The sequence below is a fragment of the Perca flavescens genome, chromosome 22 (assembly GCF_004354835.1).
Source record: "Perca flavescens isolate YP-PL-M2 chromosome 22, PFLA_1.0, whole genome shotgun sequence".
Taxonomy (NCBI): domain Eukaryota; kingdom Metazoa; phylum Chordata; class Actinopteri; order Perciformes; family Percidae; genus Perca; species Perca flavescens.
This window is the reverse complement of record NC_041352.1, coordinates 16,540,400-16,564,025: the sequence shown is the minus strand read 5'-3', so window position 1 is coordinate 16,564,025 and position 23,626 is coordinate 16,540,400. Positions and strand designations below refer to the sequence as shown.

General features: G+C 40.0%; 1 long non-coding RNA gene across 1 annotated transcript in view; it reads left to right on the top strand.

The window, feature by feature from the left end:
- The first annotated feature begins 1,158 nt into the window (after nt 1–1,158).
- Nucleotides 1,159–23,626, top strand: part of LOC114549033 (uncharacterized) — a 79,605-nt gene continuing 57,137 nt past the window's right edge. The window contains exons 1-2 of the long non-coding RNA XR_003691493.1: nt 1,159–1,403; nt 1,486–1,604. This is a non-coding gene — a long non-coding RNA (uncharacterized LOC114549033). The remainder of the gene's footprint in view (nt 1,404–1,485; nt 1,605–23,626) is intronic.

Below are 23,626 nucleotides of genomic sequence, written 5' to 3'. Positions count from 1 at the left end.
TACTTTGATTATTTTCTGGCACTGCTAAGAGCACCTCATAATACCATGTTGAACAGTAATATAATGGACAGTGGTAGTTGGCTCTTAGAAATAGATACTGTAGGGGGCTTACTCACACTGATGCAAAACACTCATCTGCAAGCAGAGTCTATGTATTATAGGCAACACACACACACACACACACACACACACACACACACACACACACACACACACACACAGTTTTTGCGATGTGCTAAATTTTAAGCACTTTATTTATATCCATCAAGCTAATTAGTGTGCACAGGATCCAAATACTGAGAGGTTCTTACAATGTTTGGACAATTATAAATACATAAAGCGCCATCTGCTCGACACTGCCAGGCTACCAGTGGCAGCTGAGATGGAGCAAGATTTTGCCAACTACCTACTTAGATCTGAGTTATCATCATACAGTATGAATTTATAGGCTATTGCAAAACTGATTTATGTGAACTCAACCTGGGAAGTTACAGCCCCCAGAAAGCTAAATTAAATGTGTTGTTTCTTTCTAGATACTTTCTGCATTACAGTAAGACTTTAACAATAGCTGAATCCCCCAATGTTAACCTGTTTATGACATTATGGCAAAGCATTGTAAGTACACAGTAGGGCTCCCTTTGTGCATAATAATCATGTCTCTCATAAATAATACATGAACTTGTGAGGGAGCCGTAACACAGGAGTTTAAGCATTGCGTTTTGTGAAATTACACAAGAAAAAAAAACCACTGTAAAAGTACCAATGAGCAACAGTTGTTCAGTACATAAATTATGGTGTGCTGCATCTTTTCTAGCTCTCAGGTTACAGTGTAGGTGGTAATCAAAGTTGCATTGCATGTTTAAACTTTGTGTTGATATCTCATATCACACCTACCTAAATCTTTTATTTTTAACCACTTGCTGTACATTGTAGTTTTACATTATTGTGGCATCGACATCGTGCTGCCTGAACTACACTAGACCTACTTTGAAAATAATCATTTTGCAATTATTTGAAATTCTATGCTACATACAGTATGACGTTTGCTTATTTTTCCCAACATGCTCTGCTCACTCTCAGTCAGCAGGGGGCAACAGTAGCACAGAGCTCAATGCAGCGGCTCCGTGGTCTACACGCGAAGAAGAAATTTCACGCCATATTTAAATTTGACAGGTGTTTTGGCGTTAATTGGACTTTCCTGAACTCTCTTGCAATAAGACTTATTTTTGTTAATTTACTGACGTACGCTATCGATTGGATTTCTGTCGAATTGTTGCTGAGACGTAGCCTACACCTAGCTGTCCTTTCACCAGTTCCTTTCAACACTTGTGATAAACAACTTTGGTAGCAGAGAATGCCTAAAAACCGCTGCTTCACTTGACTGTTGCCTTCAAGGACGGACGGTAAGTAGTAAAAAGGACACAAATAAACGTTTTCCACAGTAAAAGGTCCACGCTACCTAGCTAAGAAAAACGCATCTTACAGGCCATGACCACTTCAGGCTTCAACACCCAGCATGCAACGTTATAAAGGACCTTATTGTGAAGGAGGATTTGTAAAGAATGAACTTCGTGTAGACCCGCCATCAAGAAGACCTTCAAATAGTAAGTGCCAGTTATTGTTGGAAATATACGCATGGTAACGTTATATGTGGGTTACATGGGTTTGTGGAGCTGCAGCCTGCAGAACTGTACTCTCACACTGTTCATATTGTCATGTTATGTTGTAATGCGTTTTATTGAACGGAGTGTGGTGGGATATGGCCGCCGCCATGCCTGTGCCATCACTGTGTGTTGACCCAACCTAGTGTCTGTGGAGCTTTAACCTGCAGACCTTCACACTGTTGCATGTTGATTTGTTCTGTTGTTTTATTGAACCGTGTGGTGGGATGGCCACCGTGCCTGTGCCGTCACTGTAAATAGTGCTGACGTCACCTGTGCCTGTAAAGCTGTAAACTACATAGCCTGTTGTGATTAGACCCACTGTAGGCCTATGTCACTCTGATGTAATGTTTGGACGCAAAAATGCGTAGCCTAGGTCATTAACAGTTCTTTGTGGTTGCCATCACAAGGCCTAAATGCTTGTGACTTTAGATTAAATTCAACCCTGTTTAACACAATAGAGCATATTGATTTAATCGGTGATTGCAAAAGAAAGCCATATGTGTTGCATTATAGTTTTTATTACAGTCATTTTATTCCATTTGGTATGTATGCATTTGGTGTTTAAGGGGTCATTTAATGTGCCATCTTGAATGGGTTGTTGAGTGCTTTTCTCTCTGAAAGCGCCCGTTACTGAGTAAGTAGTGGAATCGTGCCTAAAGATTATTCAAAGGAATAAAAAAATTCTGAGCACCAAAGTAGAGTAATATGGGCTGTATCAAAGTGAAGGTCAGGGTAAAATTTTTGGCAAGGGAGGATCTTTTTGGCTTTTAAACGGATGAAAACATCTACGATGCCATAATGGACTTTTTCCACAAAAAAGGGATTGCTGCATGATGGACGTCGCTCTCATTAGACCTCCAAACCGTAAGTGCAAGTCATTGTTTTGCATTGTGGTGCATTCATTGAAAGTCATTCTTTGCATTATTCTTCTGTTCTGCTGCATTGTTTGTGTTGTATTGGCCGCTGTGCCACCGCTGTGCTTATGCTGAGACCTTGCTTGTGGCTGTGAAGTTGTAATCTGCAAAACTGCGTGGTTTCATGAATGAGATTTTCTAGGCTACATCTTTACAAGAAACCTGGTACAAATTTTTTTTTTTTTTTTTTTTATTTGTGTGTGTTATGTCTCTGCCATTTCTAGGCTTGAATGCTTGGGACTTACTCCGTGTAGTCTGTTGGTGATTTGGATTGTTGCATCAGTTGGCTTAAACTTTCGTACAGTGAGAGCAAGTCACTGTTTGCATTATGCCTCTGTTATGTGGTTCTGTTTGTATTGTATTGGCTGCCGTGCCATCACTGGGCCTATGTCGTTGTGATCTATCTTTTGTCCGTGAAGCTGTAAACTGCAAATCCTGTTGTTATTGGACCTACTGTAGTTAACATTCACATAGTTGTATTGTGTTTTGTGACCGAATAATGTAATTTAAGTTTGCGATACACCGTTTACAGTACAAGTTTACTGGCAAGGGTTGCAAAATGTGTTGCAGAATATTTTGTATTTGTGATTGAGTTTTTATTTAAAATATGTAAAGAACAGAAACAGCAGACAAGAAATAATTAAAACAAAATAATCTAAATAAATGGATAACAAGAAAATAAATACATTAATAATAATAATAATAATAATACTAATCTAATAAGTACAGTAAAAGAAATTGCTAAACACTTGTAAATTTGTTTACATATTTAAAAAGGAGTGGGAAGAAGAATAAACTTAGGATATGTAATTCTACCCCTGCCGTATTAAACATCATGTTCCTTGGTTATCAGAGTTTGATGTTGGATGTATATGTAAAATTCTTTTCCAATTTGATTTTAGTAATAATTATCCAAATGTATTGTTTGTATTACATTATGTTTGTTGCTTTCATAGCAGCCGGTGCCTACCCAGCTGCTGTCTTGACCTCGCCTTACTTTAGCTGTCATCTCAGCCCTGTCTCACCCTCATTGTTTGCAGATATAGTCAAAGTTGGTGTACTGTAAAAGACAAAAACACAGAAAGAATACAGCGTGGCTTGTCTCTGTCAGAGGTGTCTTTTTTTTTTTTTTTTTTTTTTTTTTTTTATCGCTCACCAATATAAACCCATGATTTCTCTGGGTTACGGCAACAAGTGACAGCTCTTGCTAGCATAACTTTAACTAAACAGTCCGACCAATTATCACTTATATAATTACAATTTAGCACATCTAAACAATTGCCATAAACAGTCATACCCCATAGGACCTTACAGTAGCAACAGTTAGCAAACAAGTTGTTCTATACAGATTAGAAATAGAAAAGTAAAAATCCCCGTGGAACTAGCTACGTTAGCATAATGTTAATGAGTGACAGCCATTATACAAAATAACCGCAATTATGTAAAAAAAAATTACGGTGAGACAATGATTTAATAATTGTTACAGGCCTAGTCCTGCAGCACCTTTTTAGTTTACCCGCACAAACTTCCCTTTTGCATGGCTCTTGTAATTTCACAATTGTGCTAAAAATGACTAGGGAAATTGGAATCCTGCGGCTGAGTGGCATCTGATATTTTGAAACCTTGTTAATGGTGCCAGAATGTCCAGGCTTGGCTAAACATAGAGAAACTGGAAGCATCCGCTGAGTCCAAAGGGATTATTGTTTTGTCTTGTTGCAAAGGTGCAAAAAGCCGAATTTTCTGATCGCTCTACTCCTGGGATTTTCAGGCAAACCTAATGTACTGAGAGGTGTGAGCTTGCCAAATTGCACATAAGGCAAGTCTGCAGACCATATGGTCAAGTCTCGGTCCACATGTCCACTTACGACGAGGGAACACTTGACATGGCTTCATTCAAAATTTAAGATGTTCTAGTAGCATGTAAAGGGTGCACACATTTTATCAAACTGTTTCTAAACTAGACTTGAAGTACTGCTACATCCTCTCCATCCTTCACCAACTCCCACAATTTCACAGATTTTCTTCCATGCTGCTGCATGCCTTAATTTGTCCCTGTGCTTAAAAACGCCTGAATCTGTAGACTGAGTGAAGCAGGTGGAAGTGGTACTGGGATGTTTTATGAGCAGACGTCAATCAAAAAGACACCTGGCAGTTCATTAGTCAACGGTTCTCTCAGACTGCTTACATTTGCATAGACAACTACAGCTCGCCTTTCAACGTGCCCCTCTCGTCGCTTTGCTTGCAAATGTTCAACTCTCACCTTCCCACAAGCCTTTGCAACATAAGTACAGGTGTCCTTGTCCAAATGAATAGAGGTTGTATTTTTGCATGTGAATTTTTGTTGCTCGTAGACATTCACCATTGAGTTTCCTTGGATTTAACCACTTAAACCCTGCTGAACCCACTAGGGGGATCATGCATTATCATTAAAATGCATGGAGCGAGGACAAGCACTGTTCAAACCCACAGAAGTTTCTTTTAGATTCTAGTCACGACACAAACATTTCCAAAGACACCAAATATGTCAGGCTGAATTACAGGGAAATAGGTAAAAAAAAGGATGCACAAGAGTGGAAATATGTCACTCAATGTAAGCATTACGTAGCTTAAGTGAAGACATGGGGCAGATCAGAACATACTACAGCGTTTCCCACAGGTTGAGAATTTACTTGTGGTGGTGGGTGGCGCAGGATGTGACGGTGCGGCATGTGATGGATGGGTTCAGTAATAAAGTAGTCAAACAAAGGTTTATGAACTATTTATTGGGGAAACAAATGACTACATAAGAAGAAAATTTAGAAAGAAACAACTATTTACAAATAAAACAAACCAGACTTGAAGATGATAAGATGAAGTGGAGCCTATGATGTGCTTTGTCAATTAAATCTGGTTGGTTTGTCAAATACATTTAATGGTTCAACAACTAAACCATAAAACCATGATCTATAAGGAAGTTACATGTTATAAATCTCAACACTGTGCGCACGTCATGTCTCCTCCTAACTCCTGTTAAATCATATTACACTTAATGCTATCCAAAGTTAATTCTTGTTCATTTAGTTTGTAATAGATCATTGTTTTTCTAGAGTGTTTTTAATCAGTGTTCTGAGGATGCTAATAACATTAAACAAGATACCCTGTAACACACGCTGTTTTTTATTAAAGTCTGCATGTCTGTGTTGCATCAGGACTCTTTCGTGTGTGTGTGTGTGTGTGTGTGTGTGTGTGTGTGTGTGTGTGTGTGTGTGTGTTGCAATCAGGTGTCTTGTATCCAATAAGCATTTAGTCTACACTACAGTATAATGATGCAGCCTCATTTTCCCGTTATTTAAGGAAAGCCCTGAGGATTATGGTATTAATGTGAAAAATTGCAGCTAAAATAAGCTTAGATGGGAAGATTTAGAAGTTCAAATACATTTGCTATGATAATATGACCTTTGCTTCTTCTTTATTAATTCCATAATCCGTTATATAACAGACCTGATAGGTCAATCAGAGTGTGCTGTTTAACATCAGCCATCCGAAATGTCTCCTCTTGACAAGCTGACCTTTTGTTTAACGCTTGAACATGGTAGGAGTGTGGTCAAAATCGATTCGTTTCGGGCACTGTTTTCAAACAAACAAGTGTGAAAAGCTTTGAGTGGGAGAGGATTTAAGTTTAAAAAAAAAAAAAAAAAAAAAAAAAAAAAAAAGTGGAGTGATGTATCTGTGATGTGGAAATTGTTTCTTCACAGATAACTTTAATTGAAGGCAGAGGTTTAAAATGCACATTGCTATGTATCAGATCTTCACAAGTCATTTTTTTTAAGTCCATGTAGAGTCTCAAGTCCAAGTCAAGTCTCAAGTCTCTGGCCATCTGATCTGTCCCTAACACTGTATTGTTAAATCTTATGAATTCAAAGCATGTCTTGTAGCCACCATGCATACAGTAAACTACAGTATCAAAATCAGTTGTAGGATAACTTCATGGGGTCTACTTAACACATCCCTCAAGCCCTCGGAAGTCTGTCACTTCATATGAATACAACTATAAAGATACAATTTGCCTGTTCCCAGCATTAGCGCAACACTTTGCGATGGTTAGCTTGTTACCTTTGACGATATGCTAAATGTAACCTCTCTTTCACTCAAAAAAATATATAATGTCAAAGTGGAAATCAAGAGAATAGTGGCAGCGCCACACCAGTTACAGAACAACATGCATCTCAGTGCAGTGTTTCCTGTACATAGACTAATGTGTGGCGGTGCGCCTCACTATCAACACCAGCCGCCGCACATTGCGTTTCGTTATTACTTTCAGCTGCGTTTCCTTAACCTGCTCTCCTCAGTCTCTCTGTCACTTGCATCTCGCACACACACACACACACACACACACACACACACACACACACCACACACACACACACACACCACAAACACACACACACACACACACACACACACACACACACACACACACACACACACACACACACACACACACACACACACACACACACACAGCTCCACACAGCGTCTGTCTCCATAAAGAGAGAAGACGGCTGTATTCACGAAAGGTTGGTATCTATCTCGTGAACACCTTTACACAATCACACATTAAAAAGTCCTATAAAAATATTTTATATTCTGAATACAATGTTGTCAGTGTGTTAATGTTGGAGTCCCGACCCGACTCTTAGCAAACAAGCGATTGTGCCCGCTTTAGAAAGTTAACTAGTCACAAGTTTGTGGTAAAATGCAGTTGGGTTGTCGAGGTCAAAACACTAAGCATATCAATATGCTGAATCCAATAAATGTAGGCCTATTATTATAAATAATGTTATGTTATTTATTTTTTTTTACTCTTACACTGAATGTTTGCTGCTTCAATCCAGATGAGTATTGAAAAGTATTTTCCGTGACTGAAAAAGGCACGGGTTGAGGATGAGGACCAGCCTGAACTGGAGGTATCGGTCTGGAACAGAGCTGAACAGTCCGACCAGTGTAATTAGTTATGTTATTAATTTGTTGACAATATTTTCAGGCTTCAACCAGTGAAAGACCGGGTCAGGGAGATAAAGAGATAGATTTGCATTGAAGTAGGAGAGGAGGACAGCATCTAACAGCATTTCCTCCTCAGTTTTTGATACTTGATTGTTAGGTAAATAAGTATTCTCCCTCCCCCAGTAAAACTGAGTCCAGCGCGAGGGAGACCAGATTCAGGAGGAGAGGTTAGTGAGGCCAGCGTCTCCACGGCAGATGACGGTGCGCACGGATCCTCTGCGCCACGCATGGATGAAATAATGAAATTGTAAATAGGACTACAGTAACAGAAATTGCACATTATGGCAAAAGGCAGGGGACATGCAGCTCGTCATACGTTTCCCCAACATTTTTGCGCCAATAACTTAGAAATGCATGAATACATTTTGATTTAAAAAGCAATAATTGCATGAAAACAGTTTGACGAGTCTCAAAGCTCGAGTAAGAGTCAAGTCTGAAGTCTTTTGGGTTGATTCTCAAGTCAAGTCTGAAGTCGGCTGTTTGTGCGACTTAAGTGTGACTCGAGTCAGAGTCTCAGACCCGAGTCCCCATCTCTGCTATGTATTAAAAAATTATTAATTTCTTCGGCTTATACTCACTCACTGGTTCTAACCTTTTGAAATGTCACACCTAGTAAGCACAGGCACACACGTTCACACATTATCTGAGAAATTAAGGTTAAAGTTAGACTTTTGTCCTGGAATTCAAACCCCTTCCTGGGCATTTTGTTGCATAGTGAGTTAGTGGGCCAAGACTGACAGATGCTCGGTTGACGAGACAACTGCCAGCACTCAATCCAGCAACTGGGTCAAGTCCTTCTGACATCCGTGACAAGTCCCTGCCATGAGGGCTGTGCCACTGTCCCCTCAGGCTTTTTGAATTACCTATGTGTCCCCTGTGCTCCCTGGAGGCCTTTTGAGAGGACCTTAGGGACCTAATACCTGCGGTTCAGATTTCACCGCTCTCTTACCCGTGGACCGGCGATGAGGCTCTCTCTTATAATTAGGCTCTGTATCCAGGGGCATACAACCTACGTCTGACGTTTAGGGATGAAGATGACGGGTCCTTCCCTATCCTTGCTGCATTATTAAGGGTGACGGGACTCGTTGCAGAGTGTCTCTACCATTCTCTTTGTACTGCTTCCCTTACCCGCCACCCCCCCGGTCCTCCTCAACATCCCACCGCCACATGTGTCCTCTGTGAAATGGAAATGCCGCCCCATTAAAAACCGTCAACCTGAAGCAGATCACTGCTGCACTTATGCTAATGTAGACACAGTGAAATATCACACAAGGAGAGGAAGAAGAAAAAAAGTTGGAGGGAAGCAAATGGGATAAAAAATTACCAGTTTCACTTGGGGGATGAAAGTATAGTGTCTCTAATTGGAAATGAAAACCGTTGTAGTGTGTAGTTAGGAAATGTTCACAATTGTGCGGGAGTTTAGAGTGGGTTTAAAGGGAGAGTTGAGGATGCACTAAAGCGGACGAGAGGGAGAGAGATGGGAATCAGATGACGGCAAACTTGAACGGGAGATATTTAGGCCCACAGTTTACCCCTGCATTGAACAGCAGCGTTATCAGCATACATCAACATTAGCTGTCGGTCACAATGCCATGGTTGGCTACCACGCCGGCTGGATTTACAGCTGTTTATACATTTTTATGCTATTCATTTATTTTAAGTTTTCAGGCTAATGTTTAAAGTGCTTTCAGGGTAATTGTCCACTGCTTAAGCACAAATACAACGTTGTAAAATGTAGCCGTGGCTGCTGGGAAATAAGCCTTACAATCACTTAACAATTAAAATCTAACAAGACTTCAGAGTACAAGTGATGCATAAAATTACAGTAGAAAATAAGGGTCCTTTTTACTAATCTGTTTGGTTGCGTCGTGGCGGCCTGGGATCAGCCCCTCTGTCACCATGGAGAGTGACAGTAATGATAAACCGTAATCAAATCTGCTCCCGTGAGGGTCTAACTCATTCCTCACTGCACATAATGGGGAGAGGGGAGGAAAATTAAGTGTCCCTTTGATCCATGTGGCTGAATACTGAGCATGTAGCAAATTAAAAAGAGATGCCTGCTGCACCTGCCTGGAGAATTGCTGGCAAACAATAGTTTTTTATTTTTTAAATACTCTGACACGCTTGATTGTCAGTTTCAGACCTTAGAGGGTGTGTCTCTTATCAGTCCAGGGTTGGATTTGTTTGCATTATCAGGAGGGACAAGAAGTGAAACTCTTTATGGAAGAACAGAACTAGCACTTCACTTAAAAGTCTGGAACAGTAAATGTATACAGTAATTATGTTTTGCTTTCCATTTACTTTGTGCATTTGACTCTTTAACTCACTGTTAGCTATAAACTACTACTGATGATGTTTATCACAAATGCACTCACAATCAGCACTGGTGGAATTTACATAATATGCTGTGGCTTTGAGATGGAGGGAAAAGCAATATGAGTGCTGAATTCTACTCACATGAGTGCAAACATCTGTGCACCTTCTAAAGAAGGACATCTTGATCAAATGGGTGCTTCATTGCAAGGGTTACCATGACTACGATATGGTTATAATAGGATTGAGTGATTTGCAATTCGCCATGTGGATATCATAATGTCACACTGGGTGTTGCAATGATGTGCTGTTCTAAAAGCACTATTCTTCAGGTAAAAAGTACATTGGCATTAATTCCTTTCCTTGCTATACAGGTGATGATAATGATATGCATCATAATTATGACGTGTTGATAACTGTAGTTACTATAACAGCTGTCGGTTCCCAGTTGCATAATTCGGGGTACTATAATTAGATGCCGGAAAGAAAATTCATTTCAGTTTTGATTCTTGTTTGTTCATTACATTTTATGGGTACCTCTAGTTAATGGCTAATCACAATTTTCAATTGAATTAGCGAAGTTCAAACATGTCAGTGCATCGTTGCTGAAGTTCCTTGATTATTCAAGATAGATTGTAGAATTTACAATGATGCTTCCCATCAGGGAGCTGTCTTTGATAGACAAAAACAAGCCAAAATGAAATATTATGTTAGTCATTCCTTATCTACAGCAGTCAACTCACCAACCCAAACTATATAAACCAAACAGACCATCCCATACCAACCAAATATGGAAACTCAAACCAACCATCGTTCAGCAGCTAAAGTTCTATGATTAACATAAGTTTATTTTTATTTTCTTGAGTGTTGGCATTGGAATTAAATTAGTTGGGATTAGTTAAAGGCTGTAACGTTCATCTAACTAAAACAACTGCACAGCTGTTCTCCATTACACTATGCTTTTATTTACCAATTTGTTTTGTCTAGTTTACCTTCATCAGCTTGGTGTAAATGTTTAAAAAAACTAATATGAGTTAAAAGACGGATGATAAGGTCACAACTGTAGATGAAAATTAGTTATCTGTAAACTATAAAGTGAGGGGAGAGATATTAATACACTGTTTTGAAAAAAAAATTTGAGAGTAGCCTACAGAATTCGAGATTCAACCTTTTCATCCATGAATTTGTTAAGCTGAAACATTTTGTTCAGTATTTTGTAAAGTTGGTTGAAATATTGTAAATTTTTTGTAGTTACAGTAATTTATCTTTCTGTTCTACATTTTTGTAGCCGCAAAGAAAAGTGAACGTTTAAAAGCATTTTTTTTTTTTTTTTCTTCAAAATAATGGCAACTACTTCAGACTTCGATGAAATAGCCGAAGATGTTTGATGAAAAAAGCTTGGGATACTGGTAAACAATTGTGCGACAGGTTTTAATTTAGATGGACTTGCAGTGGAGCTCACACTGGTCCACACAGTGCTGTGTCCACAAATTTGAAATGAAAATGAAAACCTTCAATGTTCATATTCATTGGATACAATAATTTGGTATTTGTTAATACGAAGAAAACAACATAGGAAGAACATGAGATTTTCTGGAGCGCTGCTGAGCCCCGTAACATCCTCCGCTGCCAAAGTTGAAGAAAACTGTGTCACCATGAATAATGAAGCTCCTCTGACCCCCGCTGTAGGCTCTGAGCTCATGTTGTACTGACTTTGAAAGCCCTCCAGTTCAGATACTTCTTAACTAGACTTGTGAGTGATAGCATGGTTAACTATCATGGCCCAATGTTGTCAGGCGGTCAAACCCTTCAGGGGGAACAAATTACTCAGAGAAATGTGGGGGGTGATGCCCAGCCATATTACACATTACACGGGTGAAAATAAATGTAACACTGCACAGAGTTTTAATTATTGTCCGTGTCAGACTTGAGCGTGGCCTCCACTGACGGAGACAAAAATAGAAAGGGAATTAGCCCCTTTTCACTATCCCTGACAGCTAATTACATATAAAATGGCCAACACCGAAAAACAAAAGCAGACAATTATACTTAAAGCTGTAGCTTGAGATGAGCTCCAAGGGCTGTAACACGGATCCTTAAACTTTGATTTTGAAGTGGACTCTACACATGGATCCCGCGAGGATTCCTAATGCAAGAGACATCATCTGAATGTTTGCATAATATTTTTGGAGATCAATAAACCTGTTCGGTCTTGCAGCACATGTGGAGTGTACACTCAGTTCATATTTGGCCTCGCTTCTTGATCCAGTCTTGAGCAGATATCAAAGCTTGTAAAAAGTTGAATGCTTAATATGAGTTCAGCCAGGAGGACTGTTTCATTGGCCCTTATCCAGATTGACATTGACTTCTTCATCTATTTGATACTTTTCAGACTCCACCCAGGGAATGATTTAAGAGGTAGTACGACTCCGGGGCATAATGAATGGATGATTCTGTCTTGTGTGTCTTATTCTAGTATTTTCAATTAATCATATTCAATAATGTCTAAACAATCTAATTGGGGGTCAATTACTTTTCCCCTCTGCTCCTGTCCAGGATCTTGGCAGGCTGGTGGCTGAATTGGCGTTGGTTTGAAAGGGAATGAAGGGCTCTGTGGTTGTCAGGGCTGCTGCTTTGTATCCTTTCCCAGCCTGGCAGAGGCTCCCTGCTCTCTGTCCTCCAAGTCAAAAGCCACCTCACCAGCCAGAGATGGACAGACAAAGGGCAGAGGAAGAGAGAGAATGGTCCTGGTCTAGTTGGGTCTCTGGGATACTAGACTCCTGGGTATTTTCCTGGACTTTGTGTGTGTGTTTCTGTGTGTAAAGACGGGTATCGGATTGCTCCAATCCTTGTTGTGGGCTGAGTTTGCAACATGATACAGCAGGTGTGTTATCTCTCTATATGTAATACGCGTGCATGCGTGTTTGAGAGGAAGAAGCCCAGGAGGCAGCTGTATTTATGTATGCGTGTGTGCGATTGTGTCAGCGATCCCAGGCCAGCTGTATCACCACAGTTTTTTTTCCAAGCTCTCATTGCTTGATGCTGGCATATACAAGCAGGAGCTGATCTGCGACATCCTCACATGACAGCACAACAAAAGGAGAAACGAAGCGTATGTCGGCCTCGACGACAGCCAGTCGCACACCCTCCCGATGTTGTGGCTGAATCAAATTTTGCCTGGGAGGCAGCAACACGGCCTATAGTTCCATGACTGCTTTAATTATTTCCAAAATGTGTTAAAGCCGCATTTATCTGGAAGGGGAAAGCATTTGTTCCTTTGGATAATGTTTGAGGAGCCAGCTGGACTCAAAAAACGCTTTTGTTCTTTCCGAGTCTTTGTTCTCAGCCAGCTGTTTACCAAGCTAGTACTGAGCTAGCTGAGGTTCGAAAGTGGCAAAATAGAGATGCCGGCAAGCTATGAGTTATTGCATGCAGTCATGGCCTCTTTCATTTGTTTTTAATAAGACTTTGCTTGTGCCTCCAGCTGGTCCTCTTGCGCTGCCAGTCCAACGAAAATGTGAAAGCGCTTTTAATAAACCATATTATTTAGTTGTAGAAAACCAGGAACTATTTATTGCGGCAGCAAACCTTTTTAGAATTCTCTTTTCCTTGGGTTATAACTGGTGTTGAAGTGACACATTTACAGTAACAGTGATGCTGCGTAGAGTAGCAATGATTGACATCAATTCCTCATTGCTAATCTAAGCTTCCTATGATATAGTGTGAAATGGGATAAAGATATAATCAAAGTTTGTGTAAGTGGCTCTGTTCTGAGGCAATTTTCATTTTTTCCTTTTGTGAGTATTTTGGGCTCTGGCTAAAATTGTAATGTAGTTAATGCACAGAGCCAATGCTTCTAACTGATGCAAAGCAGCAAAATTATAATACTTGAAAGCATTGGCAGTGATTGAGGCACAATAAAGCACTGCTAAATGTGTTCAGCTGATAGACGTTTAGAGGCCCATTAATTTAAGAAGAAGTAGTTGTGGGGGCGGGAAAACGAATTAGACTAAAAGCCCTTTTAAAGTGCAGCGTTAGGTGACGTCCAGGAAAAGCAGAATAGTCCTTTTTATGTCTCCAGAGAGAACTCAGTCCTGAACAGTCCTAACACATACTTTGTTTTTCCATGTGGTTTTGAGCTGAGATGACATCTTGTCACATTAGCATCTGGATGAACAAGCAAAACTAGTGATGAGGCTCATTTCAAATAGCAATATATTCCTGGTAGTGCTACACTAGGGTCACTCATTTCAAATGTTTCTTCTGGAGAGTACAGTACTGTTTCACTGGTGAAAGATTTATCTGGGGGAATTCTTTTATTAGTTGTCCCTGTATCCATAAACACAAACAGTCCACACTTTGAGCTTTAACTTCCCTGAAGTATATTTGACGAATAGTCCACTGCATGTTCTAAGAGTTTAGTACAAGACCAAAAACTGTTCACTCTACAAATAAAAGAACTCAAGGGTGACATCAACAGTGACTCAGGAAGAATGTACACAGTGCAAGAAGAGATTTAATAAATCTTGGCAGAGTCTACAGAACAACTTATGCTGATAGTAGTTACCAGTAATGTTTAAAATATTCAGCTGAGCATGAAATCTTATGGAGTACCGAAAAATATGAAAGAAATATATTTTTCTATTATAACAAAACCCTCTCCACCATTCCTCTGTGGCAACCATTGTAACAATGTTTGACAGCTCAACACAAAATGTACAGACATTGCACCTGTTAAATGAACTTTTAGGTCAATAAGGTTATCACAGCATCTTTAGTTGCATCCTGAGATCAGTCCCCAGGTGCTGCAGATGTACCGACTTTCTAATGGTTATGTTCTACAAAGAGATCCTCATTCCAGTGAGTTTATAGGTAAGGATTATTATCCCAGGGAGGTGTGTGTGTGTGTGTGTGTGTGTGTGTGTGTGTGTGTGTGTGTGTGTGTGTGTGTGTGTGTGTGTGTGTGTGTGTGTGTGTGTGTGTGTGTGTGTGTGTGTGTGTGTGTGTGTGTGTGTGTGTGTGTGTGTGTGTGTGTGTGTGTGTGTGTGTGTGTGTGTGTGTGTGTGTGTGTAGCCAGGTATGACTGATGAGGTTCAATATAAATGCTGCACTCCTGCTGAATTCACAGGGCACTGCTCCAGTTTCAGTGTTGCAGAATCAAGATTGCACCACAACAGCCGCACATCCTTCCTTCCCCTATAAATCTGGGGTTGTAAGCTTAATGGGGAAGCATAGGCAGCAGACTTTAAATAGAGGTAACTAATTCCTCTGTTGCACTCGGCCTACAATTCGGCTGAGACATTTATAACAGGGTTCAGCTGCCAATACCTTAATAAACTAATGTATTGCTGGTATTTTAGTCACCATTTAGCAGGAATTAATGCCCAAAGACATTATTGGTTTACAGTGTAGCTTATTAGACTGTACCCCCTTTATTGTACAGCCTGTTGGGTGAAATGGCAAAAGAACAATTCCATAATGGGTCCATGAAGGATAAGCCTAGTGATATTCTGTAGTTCTGGTATTGCCAACAAATCCATGAAAACACCATAACCAACAATGAATTGATCCTACTAAGAAGAATTGCCCGTGTTCCAAAAGCTTAATAAATGTTATTTCTCTAAGACCTCCATTTTTGTAAGCCACACCATTGCCACCATTGTTTCTTCATTACACTGATTAGGCTTCAGTAGTTTATTTTAAGTTGATCCCATATACACCATCCTGCTGCCGATGCTTGCGCACCAAATCCACAGCTTAAAGTCCCAACAATTTTCTTTTATGAAAGTACACTCAGGGGTTTCATGGGTTTCGTTGACAGTAACAAAACTACTGAAAATTGTTTGCTTTACTCTTTAAAGCTGTACAGTAGTTCTAGTAATGTTTTAAAAGTGTAGGCCTATACAGGTTTGTAATTTGCTTTTGAATGTATTTGTATTGCTATTTTGATAAAAGATAGGGAAACTGGGATAAACTAATTGTGCAAAGTTTACTTCAGAAAGCTCCAGTGAAGTTTGTATTCATCTGCCACTGTTAGATGAAAATGTTTATCAGGCAATACCCATACGGAAGAAACCTTATTCTATTCTTTAGCCCTTTTCTTTCATTCAGAAGATCCCCTCGTGAGTTTTGAGGTCCGCATTCCTTGGCAGACTGAGAACCATTACTTTGCTAGGGAATTGTAAGTACCCAGGTCTATATATACAAGTGTAGCCCAAGGCAGCAGCCTGCCTATTTGCCATGGCTTGCTTTTTTGCATCCCATGGCACCTTCTCATCGAAGGTGCCCATCATACATCATCTCTGGCATTTCTAATCATAGCATGCCTTTTTTTTCTTTCTTTTTTTACACATTCTGGTGATGTCACTCTTATTTTGTGTTCAATTTAAAAAATAAATAAAAAAATATATAAAAAATAAATAAAAGGATATCAGACCGTACATTATGATCGATTCATTAGACACACAGGCTGTATGGCAATGGAAGATTGTGATGAGGGTTTTGACAGTGAGGACAATTAGGTTTCAGTATCCGATATAGAATTACATTTTCCATACAATTTAATATGTAACATAATATTTAGAATGGTTACATTTTTCATGCCATTACAATTTTTTTTACAGGGTCTATTTTCTGTCTTAGCAAGTTATAGTCTGAGAGACTATTTATTTATTCTATGTAACCCAGCTAATATAATGCACCTAATTTGCATTTTGTTTTTCTGACATTTCAAAACTGCAATTCAGATTCTCTTGACAGTTGGATGGAAACCATAATAGAGTCACCAGCTAAGGGCAGCACGCAACTTTCTGGCAGTTCAAAAGAACAATTAAACCTGTAACGAGTTGGAAAAGAGAAACGGGCATAAAAACTGAGGGAAAAGGTACATTTTATGATAAGTTGTTAAGCTTATAGTCATCCTAAGAGAGATGAATACATCTCACGGCTGTGAGGAAGATGGAAAAATGGAACATCAAAGCCCTGTAGGACTTTACCATATGTCATTACTAAAGACTCAATATTTGTGCAAGCAAAATGTGTTGTGAACTCAGAGGCACACTCGGAGTGTCCTGAGGAAATGCAGTTCCATGACAACTCAGAGGAGTCAATTAATCGTAGGGCCTTAGTTCAGGCAGAATGATGAGGTGGGGTTAAGTCCGCTGGGCCACTAATTAAAAAGAAGCAAAGCTCATCTCTCGGTCTGCAACACAATTTTAGATGGATGCTTGCGCTTGCTAATGCACACACGCATACATGTACATGCATGTGTACACAAACACTAAATTGAATTCTCATTAGATTACACCGTAGAAAGGCTGCTGTTGCACTGCTGTGCAAAGCCTCACTATAAAAGAGAGTTCTCCTCATTCCCAGGTCTGAAATGCACTGTGTGGCATGTGAACAGCATAACTCAGTCTAGTAAAATCTACATGATTATCCTAATCAAAGAGGTGACGGAGAGCCACGCTGATGTTGGCTAATAAACTCCATAAATGCCCAACATGAATTCAATGGCAGTGTAAAACACAGTTACATGACATTGAAAAAGCAATTATCAGCGAGACAATAATTTGGTTAATAAAGATCCCATTAACAATCATTATGCTACTTTGCTGATTCTTTTATCTCAAGGCGAGCATGAGGGAAAGAAGACAGATGCCCTAACTGCTGACAAAGACCTTATTTCATTCCCTTTGTTCGAGGGAAAAGACTGTATTAGAGATAGCCATGGTTTTTCCAACCCTTTTATAATGTATCAGTTGTGTTAATTTTTTCCTTGGTAATAAGGCTTAGAGAAGGACACTGGAAGAATTGCTCACCTCTTCCTCTTCACCTCAATTTACCTTGTCCTCCACAAGCCCTGCCTTAGAGCGCCTGTGCTTTGATTTGCATTTATGCAGCTAAATAATGAAAGTATGTGGTGTACTACATGAACACATAGAGCCCAAATTGCATTTAGGGAGGTGGGCCGAAATGCAACCAGGAATCATAAAATGCTTGGTTACACAGAATCCAAGCACAATCCTGTCAGTCATGTAATGGACTAAATGAATGCTTAATGGTACAATGTGGCTGATGATGAATGAACCGGTGTCTTTCTTCCCAACTGCTGGGTAAAGTGAAGGGAGTTACTCCGGATTTCCACTGAATGCAGAACGTCTGTGGACCGGCTCCGCTGCGTATCAGCTCCGTTCTCCGCCGTCGGTCAATACCAACTAGGTCCAGATTTGTTGCGGCACGGCTGCGGCCATGACAGCTGTTGTCACGAGGACCCACAAGATCTCGCGAATTCACGTAGAATAGAACCACAAAACCAACAACAGTTAGTTTCCATCCAGAGGAGTAGAGGGGAAACAACTCTGTGCTGTGTTTTCAAGGTGTAGTGCAGGGAAATATGATCTGCCGTGAACACGGTGTATCTTATTTAGAAAATTAACCGGATGTTTATTTCGTTTCTGTGCTCGACTTCCTGTCCCGCACTATCTGCCGTGTGCTGAATTGCTGCGGAGCTCTCCAGCGTCCGGCAAAAATAGAAGCTCTGCGTATCTGCTCCGGAGCTTCGGAACGCAGCCGTTCTGCAGTCAGTGGAAATACACACACTGACTTTAATGGAAACCTATTGACTCCGCCGCCGTTCCGGAGCGGATATGCAGCTAGTGGAAATTGGGGGTTAGCCTCGACGTGAGCATCAACGTCCCGATCCTGGGCTTGAAGCTGAAGCAGGAACGGTTTACAGCAAGGCTTTGAGTTTTTAAATATTTTAGATTGGTAGATTGGGTTGTTCCGATGGATGATGTCATCGTCCACGACAGAAAAAAATCATATATGAAATCGTAATTGCAATATTGGTCTACAATTTCACAATTAGATTGTTTTCCCATATCGTTCAGCCCTATTAATTGGGAAAGTATTTAGTTTGAGTCTAAATACCGTCCCCCCATTTCTCTTTATATGGTATACTAATGTAAACAAGCAGAAAGCATTCATTTTTGGAAGGTTTTGACTTTTCAACTGCACTGTAAAATATTACAGACCCATTTAGTTATGTCCACTTATTTCTTATTTATAACTGAACGAGCTTATACAAGTTGTGGATTTTGAACTCAACCTAACTTTTGAAAGTTAAACTTGCATTTATTCGTTGGGTTGACTATTTAAAAAAATGTATGTGTTGATTGAACTAAGGTATGTAAGTTAAGTTATCAACCAATTGCAGTCAGGACTGCAACTGGTTCATTGGCTGGCCAATTCCCATGATGCAAGGCGGTAAATAGAGTTGTGTTAAAATTTGCTGAAAAATTTGCAGTTTGTTCGAAATACAAATGTAACTTTATGAATTCCGTTTATTAAACGTGTGTTTAGAATGTAGTGTTTTGTTGCCTGGTAATTGTCGTTGTTGTGCTGGTTTACATTTGTAACCATGAGTTAAGTGACTGTTACGTTTGATAAGAAGAGGTGGAGTATTACAGTGTTGGACGTTGAGCATAGACAGTATATAATGGACCAATAGACCCCGTTGCTCTGGACGGAGACCAGTGAAGGCTATTAGAAGCACTTTTCCGGTGATCTCTTGCTTTACTGCGCAACCTCCAACTGACAGAGACAACGTAAATGTGACGTGAGCAACGTGTCTGAAAGTTGTAAGTCTTCTGGTAGCTGTGACAAGTGAAATCTCAATCATTTCCAATCTTACAGAGAAGGAGAGCGTAGGTATATGTAAGGAGATAACATAAGCACAGGCTAATTATTGCGAACTAACATGCTAGTTAACATTAGTAATTAAACCTAAACAGCTAATGTAAGTCAAAACTGCCTGCGAGCTTCTCCTGTACTATACGGTAATTCCTCTACTGTGCGACAGTAAGTCACTTGGTTATGACACAATCGTTAGCTCATTTTTACAAAAACGTCTGCTACGGAGCTATAACGTGAGGTACAAGGTAATGGAGCCTTTTATACATTGTCGTGTTTCTTTAGAAATAAACAATGGACAAATAGTCTTTAAACGCTTCAGATGTAAAGTTATTCGCAGTTAAGTGACGTAAAAAAAAATTGGCGGTCAGTGTAATGCTAACAAGAGGTGATCGCTTTGTAGCCACAAAATGGCGCCATCGGAGGTTCGCGTTCTGAAGCGAAGCTTACCCCCTTGACGTTGAGCAGTAATAGGCTTCACTAGCGGCCATTTTATGTCACGTGACGCAAGATCAGCAGAGAGGCCGCTATTTTGCATGGGGGCCCTGGGGTGGCCCCACCCAAGCACCCACGGTATCTCTGCTATAAATGTGGTTATGTTGTTTTAACTTGAAACTGTGAGTTGAAATAAAGCAGAAAAGTATGTCTGTTAGGACTAGGCAAGGAAGGTTTCTTGCATTATTAAAGAAAATAAATTATTTGTTTAAACTTAAAGTATGAAGTTAAACCAAGTAATACAAAGTTAAATCGACTAAAAGAACAACTTTAACAAAACTAGAACACTGTAGTTACATCAACCTCATTGACTTTAATTTCTAAGTTGAAACAAAGGTAGTTGAAGTTGAGTGAACTTCGATTTTCAAGGCAGCAGGGGAACTTGCATTTCCAAGTTAAACTAACATAAAATTTATTACAGTGTGCCTTTCTCTTCTCTCTGCACAATGCAATGCAAGAAATAGCTCTCAGCTTGATCCTGAGAGTCCAGCTCAGTCAGACAGTCAAAGAAGCTCTCCATCAGTCTTAACTTTTAAGATTGAAGTGTTTTTATTGATGTGAAATACATTGCTATTGAGTTGTTGGTATTGGTCACCCAGTTTTAATATGTTCCCCTCTATGTCTCTCTTGTATCAATATAACTTTATTTGTTGCAACTTAACAAAGAGCTTTACAACATAATGACACGGTGTCATTCAGCAGTAGAAAAGTCACTGTGTAGAGTTCAATAACCTAGCAGGTAATAGTTAAGCAATAGACCAAGAAAGAAAAGGGAAAAGACAGACAGGTCAACCAAGTCATAACGGACTAAAAGAGATTAAAAGAGCATATGAGGTAAAACAAAAGAACATGCTATTAAAATGAGAAAAGGGACTAGGCGCCCTATCTTGCACCCATCGCAATTGACTTTGTACACAGACGCATGTATCATTCCTATTTTGCGCCCGACGCACAGCGGACTTTTCCCTCCACAGACTCACTTCGGTAAATTAGGGAATGACTTGCGCTCCCGGGGGGGGTTCAGCGAAAAGAGGAGGCGTGTTCCGGCGCAAACGTTCCCTAGTGCTATTTTGTGGTTTCAGAAAACAATTCCGCCACAGACCAGGAAAAACCTGGTCTAAAGTCAGTGGCGCGTCAGATGCTATTTTAAGGGCACATGCTTGGCTGTAATATAGAGTGCGCACACCGCACGTACACTTTGCTTCTCTCTTCTCACGGACCCAGCAGTTCCCATTTTTGCAAACCATACATAAATACAAGGAAAAATAGGACCTTGTTTTACACAACATTTCCATGAATCATGTTCACGTGTTGATGACTTAAATGAGGAAATATTAGAGGACTTGTGGTGTTGAACTGCATGTGCCGATGCCACTTAACCCAAATGCCCCAGCAGCAGCACGGGAGAGGAGAGACCGAAGAGCTGCCTTGTCTATAGTTAGACTACATTGCAAAAATATCACCATGCATTCATAACCTCGTTATTCAGTGAGAGTGATCCCCAAAACATTGGAAAGTATGTTTTTGTGACATCTCTTTATTTACATTTTGTCAAAAAGGAAAAATCAATGGCAAACGTCGGTCTTCTCGGCTGTGAACCGCTCCTGGCGTGCGCTCATGGATGTATTAAGAGGGTGCACCTAGCAAAACTGCCATTATAATAGCAATTCGCCATGGAACAAGCGCGCCTGCTTTTAAAGGGAATGTGAGATAACGCTCTGATTGGTTTATTGCACAATACGCCCAAAACACACCTATGAGTAATGTAGCTACTTCAGACCAACCAATGTTAGATTTGCGTCAGGCATAAGAGTCATTTATCCTTAGGGTTGGGCATCATTTGGATATTAACTATTCTGATTTCAATTCCAATTCTTCCTTTTGATTCTGGTTCTTATCGATTCTCGATTCAGATTATTTGAGGGGTGGAGTTGAAATGGGCCACATGCTTATTTCACAAATAAGAGGAAAGTTTTATTTTGATTCAAAGGTGGGTTGCAGTTTGACGGGGCTTTTTCAATGTAAAATAAAGCCACACTAGAGCACCGCTTACTGTGCTCCAAGGCTGCAACACAACAAGTGCCTGGCCAACCAAAACTTGTGAATGTTAAATTTGGAACCCATGATCAGATTTGAAACCAAATCCTCCAAATGATTCCCAATAAAGAAACGATTCCGAGGGAATCGTAATTTTTGAAACCATTCCAAGTAGGAATCTGTTCTCGATGCCCAACCCTATTTATCCCGCCGGTATAATAGCAACAGCGCCCGAGATCCACCCACAAAGCTACTTGCGTTTGATACTTGCGTTTCAGATTGTTAAAATAGGGCCCAATGTGTCTCATCATGGGCTGCTTATTAGAGTTTTTTACACTCTGCTGAGGAGAAAATTCAGTATTATAAGTAGGCTATACTTTTAATTTTTTACTTAAAAAAAACCCCAACCTCCTAACCAGCACCACCATCCTGAAACTCACACGTGCACACAGACGGAGGATAATCTAATTTCCCGTTTCTTCATGGATGAAGAAATAAAATTGGAGGTACAGTGGCCCGCTGGCTCTCAGAGATGGAAATACAGAGAGTGATAGAGGAAGCATAAGAGTGGAAATAGAATGAGGGGAGCTATTATTCCCACAGTTTCCGGAAAGACACTTCATCTGAGCATCATCTGTGGTTTTCTCCTGGGGGCTATAACTGGTTGGCTAACAACAATAACAACACGTCTCTCTGGAAGGGAAAGCCACTGCCTGGAAAAAAAACTCATTCTTATCACACACCAGTTATCTGTGTCATGTAACTAAAAGGCGCCGTGTATTGTGTCACACAGGGAAACAGGGAAGTGTTGTCTCCTTAGTACTGTCGCATGATAGGGGAGGAAAGCCAGCATGTTGTAGATTGACTTAAAATGATACTTTCTTAGATACATACATTTTACTGTCTGTCTCTTAAGTGCAGAAACAATGAGCAGAGTAATTTCTAAGTAGTTTCGACAGAAAATTAATTGTCAACAATTTTGATAAGTAATAAGTAATTTATCGAAAAAATGCTTAAGGCTTTTCAAATTTAAGGACTTACTGCTTTTCTTTAGTTTCATATAATTATAAATATATTTGGGTTTTGGACTGGTCGGGGCACAAAATAACCAACTTGAGGATGCCACTTTGTCTCTTATTTTACTATTTGCTGACATTTTTCTAATATTAGCTGACTACACAATGATGCTGTTTCTCAAATTATTAACAAATAATTGACAAAATAATCAGAGATGGAAATAATTGTATGTAGTAGTAGATTCATTGTTGACCTGTCTATCTAAACTATTCATCTGTCTTCATCAAGTATCCACAATTAGATTTGTAGCATTCGTGGTCTCCACAGCCGCCCTTCTGACTCTGCATCCCTGCTGGAGACTGTTTCAATGATGTGGCTCCCTGCCACCTTGGAGCCGCTGACCTGGGTTAACTTAACATCTTGATGGTGTCCATCTCCCTGGGGGCCACC